Raw genomic sequence first — 13,132 nt, 5'->3', positions numbered from 1 at the left:
GAAAGCAAACTGTGAGTGAGCTGGAAGAAGCAGGATTAACCAAGTGTCTCTACAGTTTGAGATGATGTTATTGGACCCAGGCTGTGTTCAGCAGGCTCTCAGGGAAGAGGGCACATTGGACAAAGCAAAGTTAAGCATTTCCCAGGTTATGCTACTTCCAGACCCAGAATTAGCACCATATATAAGAGAATACGGATAACTGAGAGGGGAATAGCATGATAACCAATATGCAAAAATAGAATGCTCTATAAAAAAAATTGCAAAGTGGGAGTAAGAAGCTGACCTGACTGCACTGACAAAGCAAATATTAACATGAACAGGCTGACAACTGGTTCCATGTTCCCCATCTGGCTGCTTTTAAGAGCAACCAAGCTCATGGATGCAGAGAGTCAGAAACATCTTGTAGAATGCCCTTAACCAGCTCAGTTTTTTGTCCTTCTTCTATTATTGCCAGTCAGCTGTTCCTAGCTTTAATACACATTATATTAATGGATGCTATTTTACCCAATTGCATGCTGTACTAGACAGCATGATAAGGTGAAAGTATTGGCCAGGCTGTAGGCCAGGAGAGACTGTGAGTACCAGTTTTAGATGGAGGGTTTTGTTTTCTCACTATTCATTTTTCTTAATCAGCCTCCCGGACAAAGGCAGGCAGTGGCTGGGGAATTAAGGGAAGGGCTGAATGCAGTCCAAAACATTCAGCAGGATTTGAAACACTTTCATGAAAGACAACACAGAGAGTCACCTCCTCTTAGTTTTCTTCTAAGGAGTATGCTCCAATTGCACTATTTTCCAAGAAAACAAAGTTATGATCTTCAGAAAAAGACCTTTTTTAGGGCATGTTGTGTTTTCTTTTGTGTTTTGTTTTCAAATCGTATGTAAGTGTCAAGAAATGGCATGGAATAGAGTGGGGAAGCTGTATCTGACAGCTGTGGTTTAATCCTGTAAAGAGGGTGTGCAAGGACAACTAGGGAGTAAGTGGCCTATATCAGCCCCCAGAAGAGTTGAACAGCGGGATATTATATTTGTTTCTGTTTGTATTTCTAGGACTGATGCCATTATTTATGTGTTTATGACACTTTAATACTCTTTTTCCTAGCTGAGGGCCAAAACTCATAGTCCTTACTCAGCTGTAAAAATTCACTGAAGTCAATGAGAAAATTTTTATGACTAGAGGTTTAATATTAGGCCTAAATGCTGGAAGCAGAAAAGGAAAATGTTTCCTGCATGAGAGCAAATATGTCTTATGGACTCTAGAAGGAAATATATTCCTTGTAACCCATTGCTGAGCACAAAGGATTCTTATACTTCCTCAGCCATCTCTAAAATTTTCTCATGACTTAGATGAAGTAGTGAGATCTAAGTGGCAAAACCAGACAAAAATTCACATTTAACTCTGTTCACTGTGGTCTTCTTTCCACATTCCTTAGTGATTGTTTGTTTGTTTTTTTTTTTTTCTTTTTGCTGAACACCAGTTAGATTACAGTCTGTCAGCTGTAATCTAAATATACTGCCTTGTCTCAGCTGGTGTCCCAATATCTGTGTCCCTTGGAGGACAGGTTTCAAGGGATGTATGAGTGCTTCTGAAAAGAAGCAAATTTCATCTCTCTGAGTGTGAAAGTCACCGTGAGAGGCACAGTCTGCTGTGTGTGTACTCAGACTGGGACAAAGCAAATGCTTCTCAGTTTTCATTAATAGATGCATGCTGTGAAATATGAAAGTAAGTCAGCTTATGGACTTCTTTAGAGCTTACTTTTCAAATTGCATTTAAACTACAGGATTCATGTGAAGAAAACAAGTCAGTGGCTCAGGAAGACTCCTTAAATTTCTGTGACAAGGAGCTATTGCATTAGGCAGGTATGCAGAAACATACATTAGGACACACTGCAGTGAGCATCTCCCTGACAGCACATCTCTGTGCCTGTGCCTAGTCTTGGTAAAGGATGAAAGACTACAGAGAGCCGAGACCCTAGACTGCTGTTTTCAATATTATTTTTGGTATTTATGATAGAGTCATAAATTTTTTTTTAATAATAAAAGCATCTTTCTTGATGTACTCACTGAGCCATAACTGCAGATGGAAGCAGTCTTCTTTTTCAAATAACAAACTGAGACATTGTATAGCCTCATAAACAATTGTAGGTCATATCTCCTGAAAACCCTAGTTTAGAGTGGTACGAACCTAAATTATCAGAAAGTTATATTTTGTAATAAATTGTATGTAATTTAATACACTGATGTATTAATGTATTCCCATTCACACAGTGAAGAAAATTTTCAGGACCTCACACAGAAAGTAATTTCTGAGGTTCACTGTTAGTGAGAAAAGCACTAACAATTTCTTTTCCACAGCCTGCTGACGTAGCAGCTTTCTTCTGGGCTGCTCCACCCCTTCTGCATTCTGGGGAGTAATGGAAGTAACACTCACAGCTGCAGTGCTGGAGACAGTACATGTATATTTCTTTCACTAGATATTTTCTTTTTTGTCCAGGATAGTCTTCTATTTCACCTTCACACCTCCTCCAGTCTTAAACTGGAAACACTAATTTATTTTGCTGTAGATGAAAACTAGAATGAAAAAGAGAGGCAAGAAACCAGAACTGTTCTTGTATTTCACTGTAGATCTTCCCCCTGGCTTTTCTGCTAGGTAATCGTGTGAGACCATTAGTGGTGGGAGCAAGGAAGTTTCTGTCAACTATTTTCAAGGAAAGCACAAAAATTATCCCCAAGGAAGATGTGTCCAGGACAGAGCAGGAGAGACAGGGGAAGCACAGGACCAGAACTGGCACTCTGCCATGCAGTGTGAGCAGAGAGAGAAGTGGGAAGGTGACAGTGTCCTATAACTAACCCTACCTCCTTGAGCTGTGATACCTAATGCTCATTTCTGCTGTCAGCATTTCATGAGTTTAATATATTTAACTTTAAAACTTTGAATAGTTAATGCCATAGAATATTGGACTGAACAATAGCACATTGCTGGGTGCAGAGCTCTATGTATGTCATGAAATTCATGTCTGCTGACTAATGTACTGGGAGTCAGTGTTCACAGCATTCCTCTGGGGTGTGACTCCACAGGATAACTGGGTTTTAAGTTCAGATCTCATCATATTTGCTTTAAACTGATATTTTTGTTCCAAAGAGAAACCTTGTTTTGCTGAACTTGCTTTGGAATTTCAGAAATTTGCTCCAGATTGTTTCAGCTTATGAATTTATTTGTGTGCATTCAGAGAGTGAAAGAAGCTACCATTGAAACTGGAAGGTTCCAGCTCCATGTGGTTACAGCTAAGCTTGTTTGTGTTTAGAGGCTTGAAGACTAAGACTTTTCTTAGTAAACTTCCTTTGTATTTTAGATTTTAAAACTAAAAAAATTGTTAAGAAATTTCCAACATTGGCAGGCCTCTAATTATAATAAATATGACCCTCTCAAAGCCATGGAAAATAACAGTTTTCAAACTGGAAAAAAAAAAAAAAAAGCCCAACAGAAAATAAGATAGGTAGGTAGGTAGATAGATAGATAGATAGATAGATAGATAGATAGATAGATAGATAGATTGATTCATTAGCTACTGGAGAAGACTTTTTTAGACACTCAACATTTTATTACATCAAAAATTTCTTTGCATGTCACAGCTAAGAAAGTAAAATTTTGGATTTGTTTGATTATCATTCTCTAGGTCAAGAGAAATGATTTTACATAGGACAGGGGAAATCAATAACCATGTTAAATTACATTGTATTGCACTTCAGCAGGGATGCTGGTTTGGCACTGGCTGCACTAAATCTCCTCTTGCTGCTCTGCATAGGTGTTTTTAAGCTTGATCTAGGAGTGTCTTCCTTGGGAGGAAATGTGGCTCAGTGTCAGCTGTGTAGGGGCACACTGCCAGCCTGTTGACATATGATTGTGGCAGCAAAGATAAGAAGTCTGTTTTCTGGGGTTTTTAATTGGTACTGGTCCCACTGAATAATACGGCTTTTTTTTTTTCTCCTCAGCTCAATTCAAGGCAGGAGTGTCATCTGTACAGAGGAGCATACCGAAAGGCATGAAGATGCTTTCTTAAAGAGTGATACAACAAGAAAAAGAAAAATATCTAGCTTTATGGTGTATCCCTGTGTAAAACCACTATGAAGGGCTCAAACCCAAGGATCTGCCCAACATCTTTGATCCCACAGGCAGATGAGAGGTTATCACTGAACATACTGAGTAAGTCTGTGGCTGCCAGCATATTGCAGGAACCTGGACAGAAATTGCAGCTCCTTGCTGGGTATGAGACTGGTAACATGCAAACGTGATGCTGGAGAGAGCTCAGTGAGGGTACTGATTGCCATAATTAGCCCCAGAAGTCACTAGTGTACCAAAGTGTGGGAACCAAGTGAAGCCAAGTCTCAGAGGAGGCTGAAAGTGGTGCTCTTGAATCCAAATGTACAGAGTGTGAAATCACTGCCATCGGAACAGAACGACGCAAGAAAAGCTTTGCTTTACCTGCCTGCACTACAAAAGAAAAAAAAGACAACCTGAGACAGTACCAAACACATCTCTCGGAAGTAAAGGTAAGGTCATGCTGTGTAAGTGTGCTGTGTTGTAATGTTTGGCCTCCAAAGTGTAGAAAGCACTTTCTGTTGAGTCTACACTCTCAGCTGGCCGCTTAATCCAACATGCTCCACTTTATAGCTTGTTATACTGCAGTTCTCTGCATAGCAGTGTTTTAGGACATGATGAAATAACTGCAGCTGAAGCAAGAGGTACAAACACTTAGAAGAACAAAGCCAGTGAAACTGGGCAATGTTTCAAACCATTTATCAAAGCATTTTCAGTCTCCTCTTTCAAGGTGAGCGATAGAGTCATAACATATTGCGCCAGCAAAAATATTTGCATCCAGAGCATTTCATTCAGCAAGTGTAAGTAATCCTCAGCGCAGAACCACAGGTTGGTGTCAAGCCCATTCTAGCTCTCTGGTGCTACTGCAGTCTTCCTCTTAAAAAAAAAAAAACAACAACAAAAAAACAAACCAAACCAAACAAACAAAAAACAACCTTTGGGTTTGTGTTTTTGAAAGCCGGCTCACCCTTTAATGTATGATCCTAAGCACTGCAATCTGTTTTCTTCTCCTGCTGTGCAAATTGATGCCAGTCAGGCACCCATCACAATCAGCTTCTTATTCTCATCCAACATCTGTGAAGAAAGAGTTATGTGGTTCTTAACAGAGGTGGTTAGAACTATGCAATACCTGAACAGCTATTCTGAATGTCTGATTTAACTGAAGCATAAGGGAGAAATTGTCAAACAATAACTCTCCTTGATTTTTGGATATAATCTTTTTTAAAATAGCCAGTCTTTCTCTGATTATCTCTGATCATCTGCCAGTAAGGTTTTCTACAGAGCCACTGCAGATCCACTACTCTTTGCTCGTAGAATACAGGGTGACTAACTGCTTTCAGATATTATATTAAGCCTTTTCCTACTGGAAACCATCACATATATTTGATATAATTCCACTTTTGCTCTGAATGGGAGAACTAATGGACTAACCAAGAAGTTATTCACAGGGCATTATATCTTAGTTTAGTTCTGCCTAAAACATGGACAGATTTGATGATCTGAAGGGAAGAACTCCATACTCTGCACTGATTTTTGATTTCTTTAAGGATGTTGCCATGTAAAAAAAAAAAAAGCATTTGCTTGTTTGCTTTGCCATGTAAAAAAAAAAAAAAAAGCATTTGCTTGTTTGCTCATTTTCTTCCTAATGCTGTCCATGAAGTTTGTCAGGTGCCACTGGGGCTGCAGAACTGAAATTCCTTGGCTGGTGAAGGTTAAAAGTGCTGCAGAGACATACAACATCTTAGAATGGAGGATCAGCTCCATATCCAAATAAATGTGCGCTGAAAGAAATGATACCATCTCTTCTGTTGTTTTGTAAAAATGTGGCATCCACTATCTTCTGGCTGTAACAAATCATTTCTGAAATGCTCTGGTGTAGAGTTGCATGCTCTTGGTGTCTCTGAGCTATTAAGTTTGCAAGAGTATTGATTCCACCCTTAGCTCTTGTGCTCATGGGCAGCCTCTTACTCTTCTGTGTCAGCAATCTCAAGATTGTGCACACTTCCTTTCAGCACTTTGCCAGTGCATCTGCAAGTGGAGTCTGGCAGCTGTTGGAGTTTTCTTAATCCCAGATCAACACCTAAAGGGTTGAGACAAGCAGCTTCCACTAACCTGTCCATACCCTTTCCTGTCTCTTGGGAGCTCCCATTTGCTTGGTCTGTCGCCACAGGCTTATTTCTTTATTTGGTAAGGAATGACCAGCAGCAGATCACAGATTTCTGTGTCTACAACTCTTACCTACTAAGAGTTGTATTTGTTATTGTTTCTGAATAATTTACTAAGTAAAATAAACCTGCCATAGTTCAGCTGCGACCACAGTTGTCTTACGGGACAGGCTTTAGACTTCTCCATGCTGCTTATATTTAAGCCTTCTATCATAGTACGAGATAGCCTTAACAGCCTAGAGGATCCCCGTACAGAACTGGCCAAGTGTTTAAAATGTATGGTAGCATCCAAACACATCATCCATTCTCTGATTATCAACTAGTGTGCTTAAATAGTATAAAGGAATGGAGGAGGTATCAGGATAGTTAAGATTTACACTGCCTGATCGATTCTCCAAGGAAGAAACATTGAAATTTATAAAGCAGGCTCTATTTAAATTAAAAAAAAAAAAAATTGCTGATAAGTAAGTATTAATTACCTGCAAGTTATTAAAATTAACTTGTATAATTTTGTATCTGCAGCACAGTTTCTGAATTTCTGCTGTTATATCTTGCTATTTAATTGACAGTTCCTGTACACTGGCAAAATTATAAGCATATTCAGATTTAATCTTACATGGACAATCATCATTCATAATAATAGGTTTAGTAACAAATGGCTGTATAAAATCAAGCAGTTTTCCGTGTGTGAAGTGTATATGCTACAATGTATTCTATAATATAGTACACTTGCATATTATTCCTCGTGAAATGGGTTATTATCACTGCTTGACTCCTTGAGGAACTGAGTAGCCCAAAGTCCAAAAGAATTGATGCTGCAGCAAAACATGGAGTCAATATTTTTTGTCTGGCCTCTGTATGTCACCTTCCAATTACTATGTAATATGTTTGTAAAGCTAAGAAAAAGAAGAGTAACAAAAAAACTTATTGTTTGTGGCTTACACAGAAAACATCACATTTTCTGATTATTTAAATGAGTGGTGTTGTCTTCCCACATGTGAGACATAACCATGTCTTAGAATTACCTGTTTTAGAGAACTCTCTGAAATGTATCTGTCATTTACCCTCATGGATTCTGGATCCTGGCCTGCAATTGTTAGAAGAGCACAGAGCTTATCCAAACACTGAGACTACCTGAAACTGTCTGTGGTGCAACAGCTCTGGGGTCTTCCATATCACCACATTCCCCAAAGCTCTGCAGTCAGCTGCTTTAATCATCTAATTGAAGATAACTTTTATGGCACAAATAGATCATGAGGTCTCCCTACAGTGTTCCCTTTCATAGGACCTGAGCATGTTTGCAAGGATTTGCAGACCCTGTTGACCCATCAGGTTGGAAGTAAAATGCTGGCTCTCATATTTCGATACACTGATGCTGTCACCAGATTCCTGTGTTAGTGCCATTGCCTTAGTGTTCTTAAATATTTGTGCTTAGCCTGATCAGCAAAAAGTTTATACTGAGCAATATTTTATGGCAAAATTGGAACAGTAAGAAAGATTCTCTTGAAAAAATAACATTGCTTTGATTTTTATCAGCTGATGTTTTACCTAATTAGCTTACCTCGAAATTGACCAGCTTCTTTGTTCATTTTTTCCTTTATTGGTTTTGTTTCCCTAATACTACTGTGATGACCTGCACATTTTTATAACTGCTTCGGAACTAACAGATAAAAGTACTGGAGGCATGTGCTTATATATACATGTAGAACAGTGCACATAGTGTCTGATTGAAAAGGATGTCAGCCAAAGGCAGGAATAAATACATGCCTCCTAGGTTTGGGTTAGTTTAGCCAGCCTCAAACTCTCTCTGCTTCCTTCTCAAGATCAGTCATGGTACTAAAATAGATATAAATTTAGCTGTTAGATAAAGAAATTTAAAAATATTTAAATTATTGCTCTTTCTCAGAAGGATGAAGAAAGCAATAGAAATGAAGAGTTGCTCAACAGGTATATGGAATACAAGATAGTGAAGGTGAAGTAAAAAAATCAGATACACTTTCAAAGTTGACTGCTCCTCACAGTCAAAGGATCTCTGCTTTGTGCATGTGTAGGTTGGTGTGATCATTTCTGGTGCCAGCTTAATCACAGGCAACTTATATGATCTTGGACATCTTACTAGATCCCTTTCTATCTGAGAGTAATGTATTGAATAATATTTACCATCAATATTTACAAATCTCCTCAGGATTCTCATGTGAAACACAATTTAAAATATTTCAAAATCATATCATTCTCAGTAGAGAAATCTGCCACTTGAGGCTGATACTGCTTGGGGAGGGAACTGGGAGATCAGCAGATTTTGTTTAGTCAAGTGGATTGATTTGGTACTGAGGGCTCTGCTCATCTTCCATTCCTCCCAACCTGCTTGTTCAAGGAAGGACATGACTGGGTTAGTAGCTTCACTTATCCACATGCACCTGGACCAAATACCCAGGATACAGAGCTGATAGAGAGTGTTAGCCCCTGTGTTCTCTGCAGAGGCATGTAACAGAAGCCATAAAACTAGAGAATAACAACTCCTTGACTCTCATTTTATCTGTCCTCTGAGCATCTTGCTGTTTGCCAAAGCTCTGTAAATTCCCATGGGGGGTTTCTATACCAGCATATTTAGCCTTTATCTGAGTCTCATTATAATTGGAACTTGCGCCTCTTTTGGACATAGCAGCGTCTACCTTCCTAGCAGGCAGGGAAGTACGCTATGAGCACTTCCTTGAAGCTGCAAATTATTGCAGAGAGCACAAAGCTATACAAGGACATGAACAATGTGAACAATAATGGACATGAGAGAGGTGATATGTTGAGCAACCTAACTTTTTTTTCTGCAGCCTGAAGTCATATCTTAGTTGGGTGTCTAACAATGGGCTGGGTTTATTTTGGTTGATTGTTTTTCATCGACTGTCTTCACTCAAACATAAAACTGAGCACAGTCTTTGATGGGCAGAATTTTGCTCAAATACATGAATAGTCCATGAAGAGTTTGGCATTGCAGAATATTGACTTGGGAAGAGGAAAAACATCACTTCTATCTTGTGAGCAAATCAGGTGGAGGTGAAGGACCGTGGAGAAGAAACATGGAGGTGAAGGACCTTGTCCCCTCTACAAGTCCCTTCTATGAGTCAAATGCCACCATTTTTTCAAGCAGCCCCAAAGCACTATGATATCTAAATTGCTAAGCTAGATGGAAATCACTTTGAAAATTGAACTTCCTGTTTGTTGTAAGGACAGGATGCACTTTGTCTTACTAGAAGATTTAAATATACAAAGGAGACCAGCAGACAATTGGGAACCAGCCTTCTGGGTGCCTGGAATACATGACCTGAGCTAGAGATGGATATTACACTGAGACAAATTGCAGGCACACTTTTGTCTCCTCCACCATTTCGTAGTGCCTCACAATGCAGTGAGGCACAATACATCGTATAGGTCATAAAAAGAGCTAATGAAATGCTATTTGTTCTATGTATTCTTCAATAATAATTATGATTTTTCATATTAAAAATAATTGGCATAACTTAATGGAGAAAGTGGGGCTACTGACCTAACCCCAAAATGTTTACATATAACAAGAAACTTACATATTTGTGGGTGACCATCACCAAATACTTGCAGTTGTTTGGCTCCTCTAGTTAAATGCATCTGTACATCTCTTCCAGCCCCACTTTCTAGTCTGTTTTTAATAAGGATAGAAATTAAGGCTAAAATTGTGTTTTTGAGATCTTAGTAGATGCCTATTTTAAGAAAAGTCATTTTAAAAGTCTTGCTCATGGTTTTATATTTTTATCTTGGTTCTATTTCTTTCACTGGATTTAATTTATTCTCCTAGGTTTGTGTTATGACATCTTGTTAAAACAATTGCAAGGATTTGTTTGGATGCTTATCCTGCTATACAGCTTTCTTCATTTTGACAGTGGGTCTCCTATCTAAAGGGGTCTGCAGGATGAACAGTGGTATTTTTTATATCTTCTCTGTCAATTTCAAATGCAGTTGTAAAAGCAGATCCCTTCTTATAGGAAAGCAAGCACAGGTGATTTCCTCTGAAGATTCAGGCCTATCAGACCTTGTAAATTGAACATTAGCATTTTTATTCTGGATAATGTTAGCACCATCCATGTTATTCTTAATAAATATTAAATATAGACACATAAAAATGTTCCCACAATGGCCAGCTGAGGGCTCATACATGCATGACTTCTAAATGCCTTTTGACCTTATTTTTATTTCCTTTAAATTTTACAATAGATTTTGAAGTGTTTTAGAACTCCTAGGAATTTATTAGTAATTGGAAATGGCATTAATATCACAGCATTTAACTACAGTTAATTTTTAATTTGAATTACTAAACCAAGAATTTAACCGAACACTAGTCTGTATCACAAGGATAAAAACTGATACCTGCCTCACAGGCCTGTTCATGAGAAAAGGCAGATGAAGAAGCAAGTACACGAAGTGGCTCTTTAATTAAGGACTCATAGATCAAAGAGAGCTTCTTGGATTGCATTGGCTTCACTGAGATACACCAGGAAAAACAGGTTTTGTAGTTCTGCTCCTTTACAGCAACAGCATAACAGTGATGCTTAATCAGGGGAGGTCTAGTGACTAATACAAATGAATGGTCAGACAATGGAAATGGCCTTGGGATGGAAGGCATGCCCAGCCAGGTATAGCTCAGGTAATATTTATTGCTTTACTTTTCTTGCTGTTCTTAATTAAACTTTTTTTCTTTTCAATTTCACATCTCCTGTTCTCGCTAAGGTGTCTAAATTGCAGTGAACATGATGCTTGTATTTCTTTAGCACATCATAGAGAATTGTTTGGGTCGGGAGGAACCTTAAAAATCATCGAGTTCCAACCCTCCTGCCATGGGCAGGGACACTTTTCACTAGACCACATTGCTCAGAGCCCCATCCAGCCCAGTCTTGGACACTTCCAGGAATGGGACATCTACAACTTCTTGTGTCAACCTGTTCTTTACAAAGAACATCTTTCCCAACAGCACCTACATGAGTGTGTATCTTTGCCTCTGTTTTACTCAAGTAGCATCCTGGCAAGAAGAAGGAAAAGCAAATTGCCTCGAACTGTTTTAATTCAGGATTTAAACAGAGGTGCATTCTCCCAGCAGAAAGCATCTTGTTAATGTCTTTTCTAAGCTTGGGAAAATGAACAAGGAAAATGAACTATTCCTCATTTTGCTTTTGGGCATATTCATTAGCAGGCAGTTGGTTGCCTTGCTTCAGGCCTCATGCATTTTCCACTGAAGACCATGAAAAGGCTCTCACTGCTTTTTAGTTGCCAGAGCTGGTCCCAACATGCTGCAAAAATTCCAGAAACAGAGATAGAACACATGTGACCCCGGTCAGTAAGCCTGCCTTCAGGCATGGATTTTGTAAACAAGCCCATTATTGACAGGGGTTAGATCAAAGATTTTTTAAAATTCCTGTTACCCACTATGGAGCTACTGGCACCATGCCTAGCAGTTTATCCAAGGCCTACATAAGGCCCTGACAGAATGACAGGTATCCAAACCTCTACCCAATTCTTTACTTGGCTCACACTACCAGGCTGGCAGCTGATATATATAAAGGAGTAACTTCAAGCAAATGGCAATAAAATTCTGAAGAGCCGCCATGACTGTTTCATATAGGCAAATATTCTTACTTGGAATCTTTTTTTCCTGTAAACTGACTTTTGTTTATTCTGTGAAATCTGCAGGCATATTCAAATCTTCATGATACTTGAAAATACACTGCATCTACAGTTTTGGTTTTTACTAAGTCTGCAAAACTAAAGGCATACAATTATTGAAAGAGTTTGTGTTATCAAATACAGATTACAGAAAATTACAGATCATAGAATTAAACAAATATATCAAATTAATTTGATGTTTTCAGAAGCCTTATGAAAATGTTAATGAGTCTAATAAAGCTGTTAGTTTTTGAACATAATATTTGAATGGGTAGGAGTTTCAGAGGCTGGATAAGGCCGGTGCAAACTGACTTTTGGATGAAATAGCAACAGTTCCAAGACCCCTGCTTGGTATCACCAGGGCATTCTTCATGGTCCATGTGCACAGACAGTGCTAAAGGCTTTAGTGACTACAATTTTAAGAAAGAACTTTTTATGCACTAAAATGTTACTTTTTTACTGGGGTCTAAACACTACCCAAATCCTGCCCACTGTAGTTAACGGGAGAGCAAGGACTAGAGCTTCCCAAGAGTGGCCACGTCTGACTCCACAGCTTCTGCCTCAGAAGTATACCTGGTTTGAGAGGTAGGAGAGGTCAGGTCTTCCTGCTGTGCAGCACCACCTTCCAAAACATGCACTGTCTCGGTAAATTTTCTTTGGGCAGAAGTCATCAGACAAAGGTCTGTCTGGGAGCTGTCTTAAGCTACAAGCTAACTTTGCAGGATTTAAATGAGAATGGCAGCACTAAAACTTGTTTGTAGACTTCAGCCTTGAGTAATTGATAATTTCCTCACCTATGACCAACTGTCTTGGATCACTCTTTGAGACTTCAGTCTGCTTCTTCCATGCAAACATAAATACGAAAGCTTGTTGGAGTTACTAGATATTTTTTTTTTGTCCTTTAAAGTTAATGAATTCATCACAGTTGAGTATTGCAATTAGCTTCTTCTACAAGTAGCAACATGAAGGTGTGCGCTTGTCTTTTGCACCACTGCAGGGTGCGGTTCTTCCACTCTTTGAAGGGTTGGTGTGTCGTAACTGCATTTTGTGAAGGCCGTTTAAAAATATTATTTTCACTGCAAACTTTGGAATTGATGTGCTTTCCCATAAATGCATCTCCAAAGTTTATTTCCTTTTAAATGTGCTAACTGCCTTGCCACTGACTGATGAAGTTAAGAGCTTCTAGAGA

The sequence above is a fragment of the Taeniopygia guttata genome, chromosome 1A (genome assembly GCF_048771995.1).
Source record: "Taeniopygia guttata chromosome 1A, bTaeGut7.mat, whole genome shotgun sequence".
NCBI classification, from domain to species: Eukaryota; Metazoa; Chordata; class Aves; order Passeriformes; family Estrildidae; genus Taeniopygia; species Taeniopygia guttata.
Note: the sequence above shows the minus strand (reverse complement) of the source record.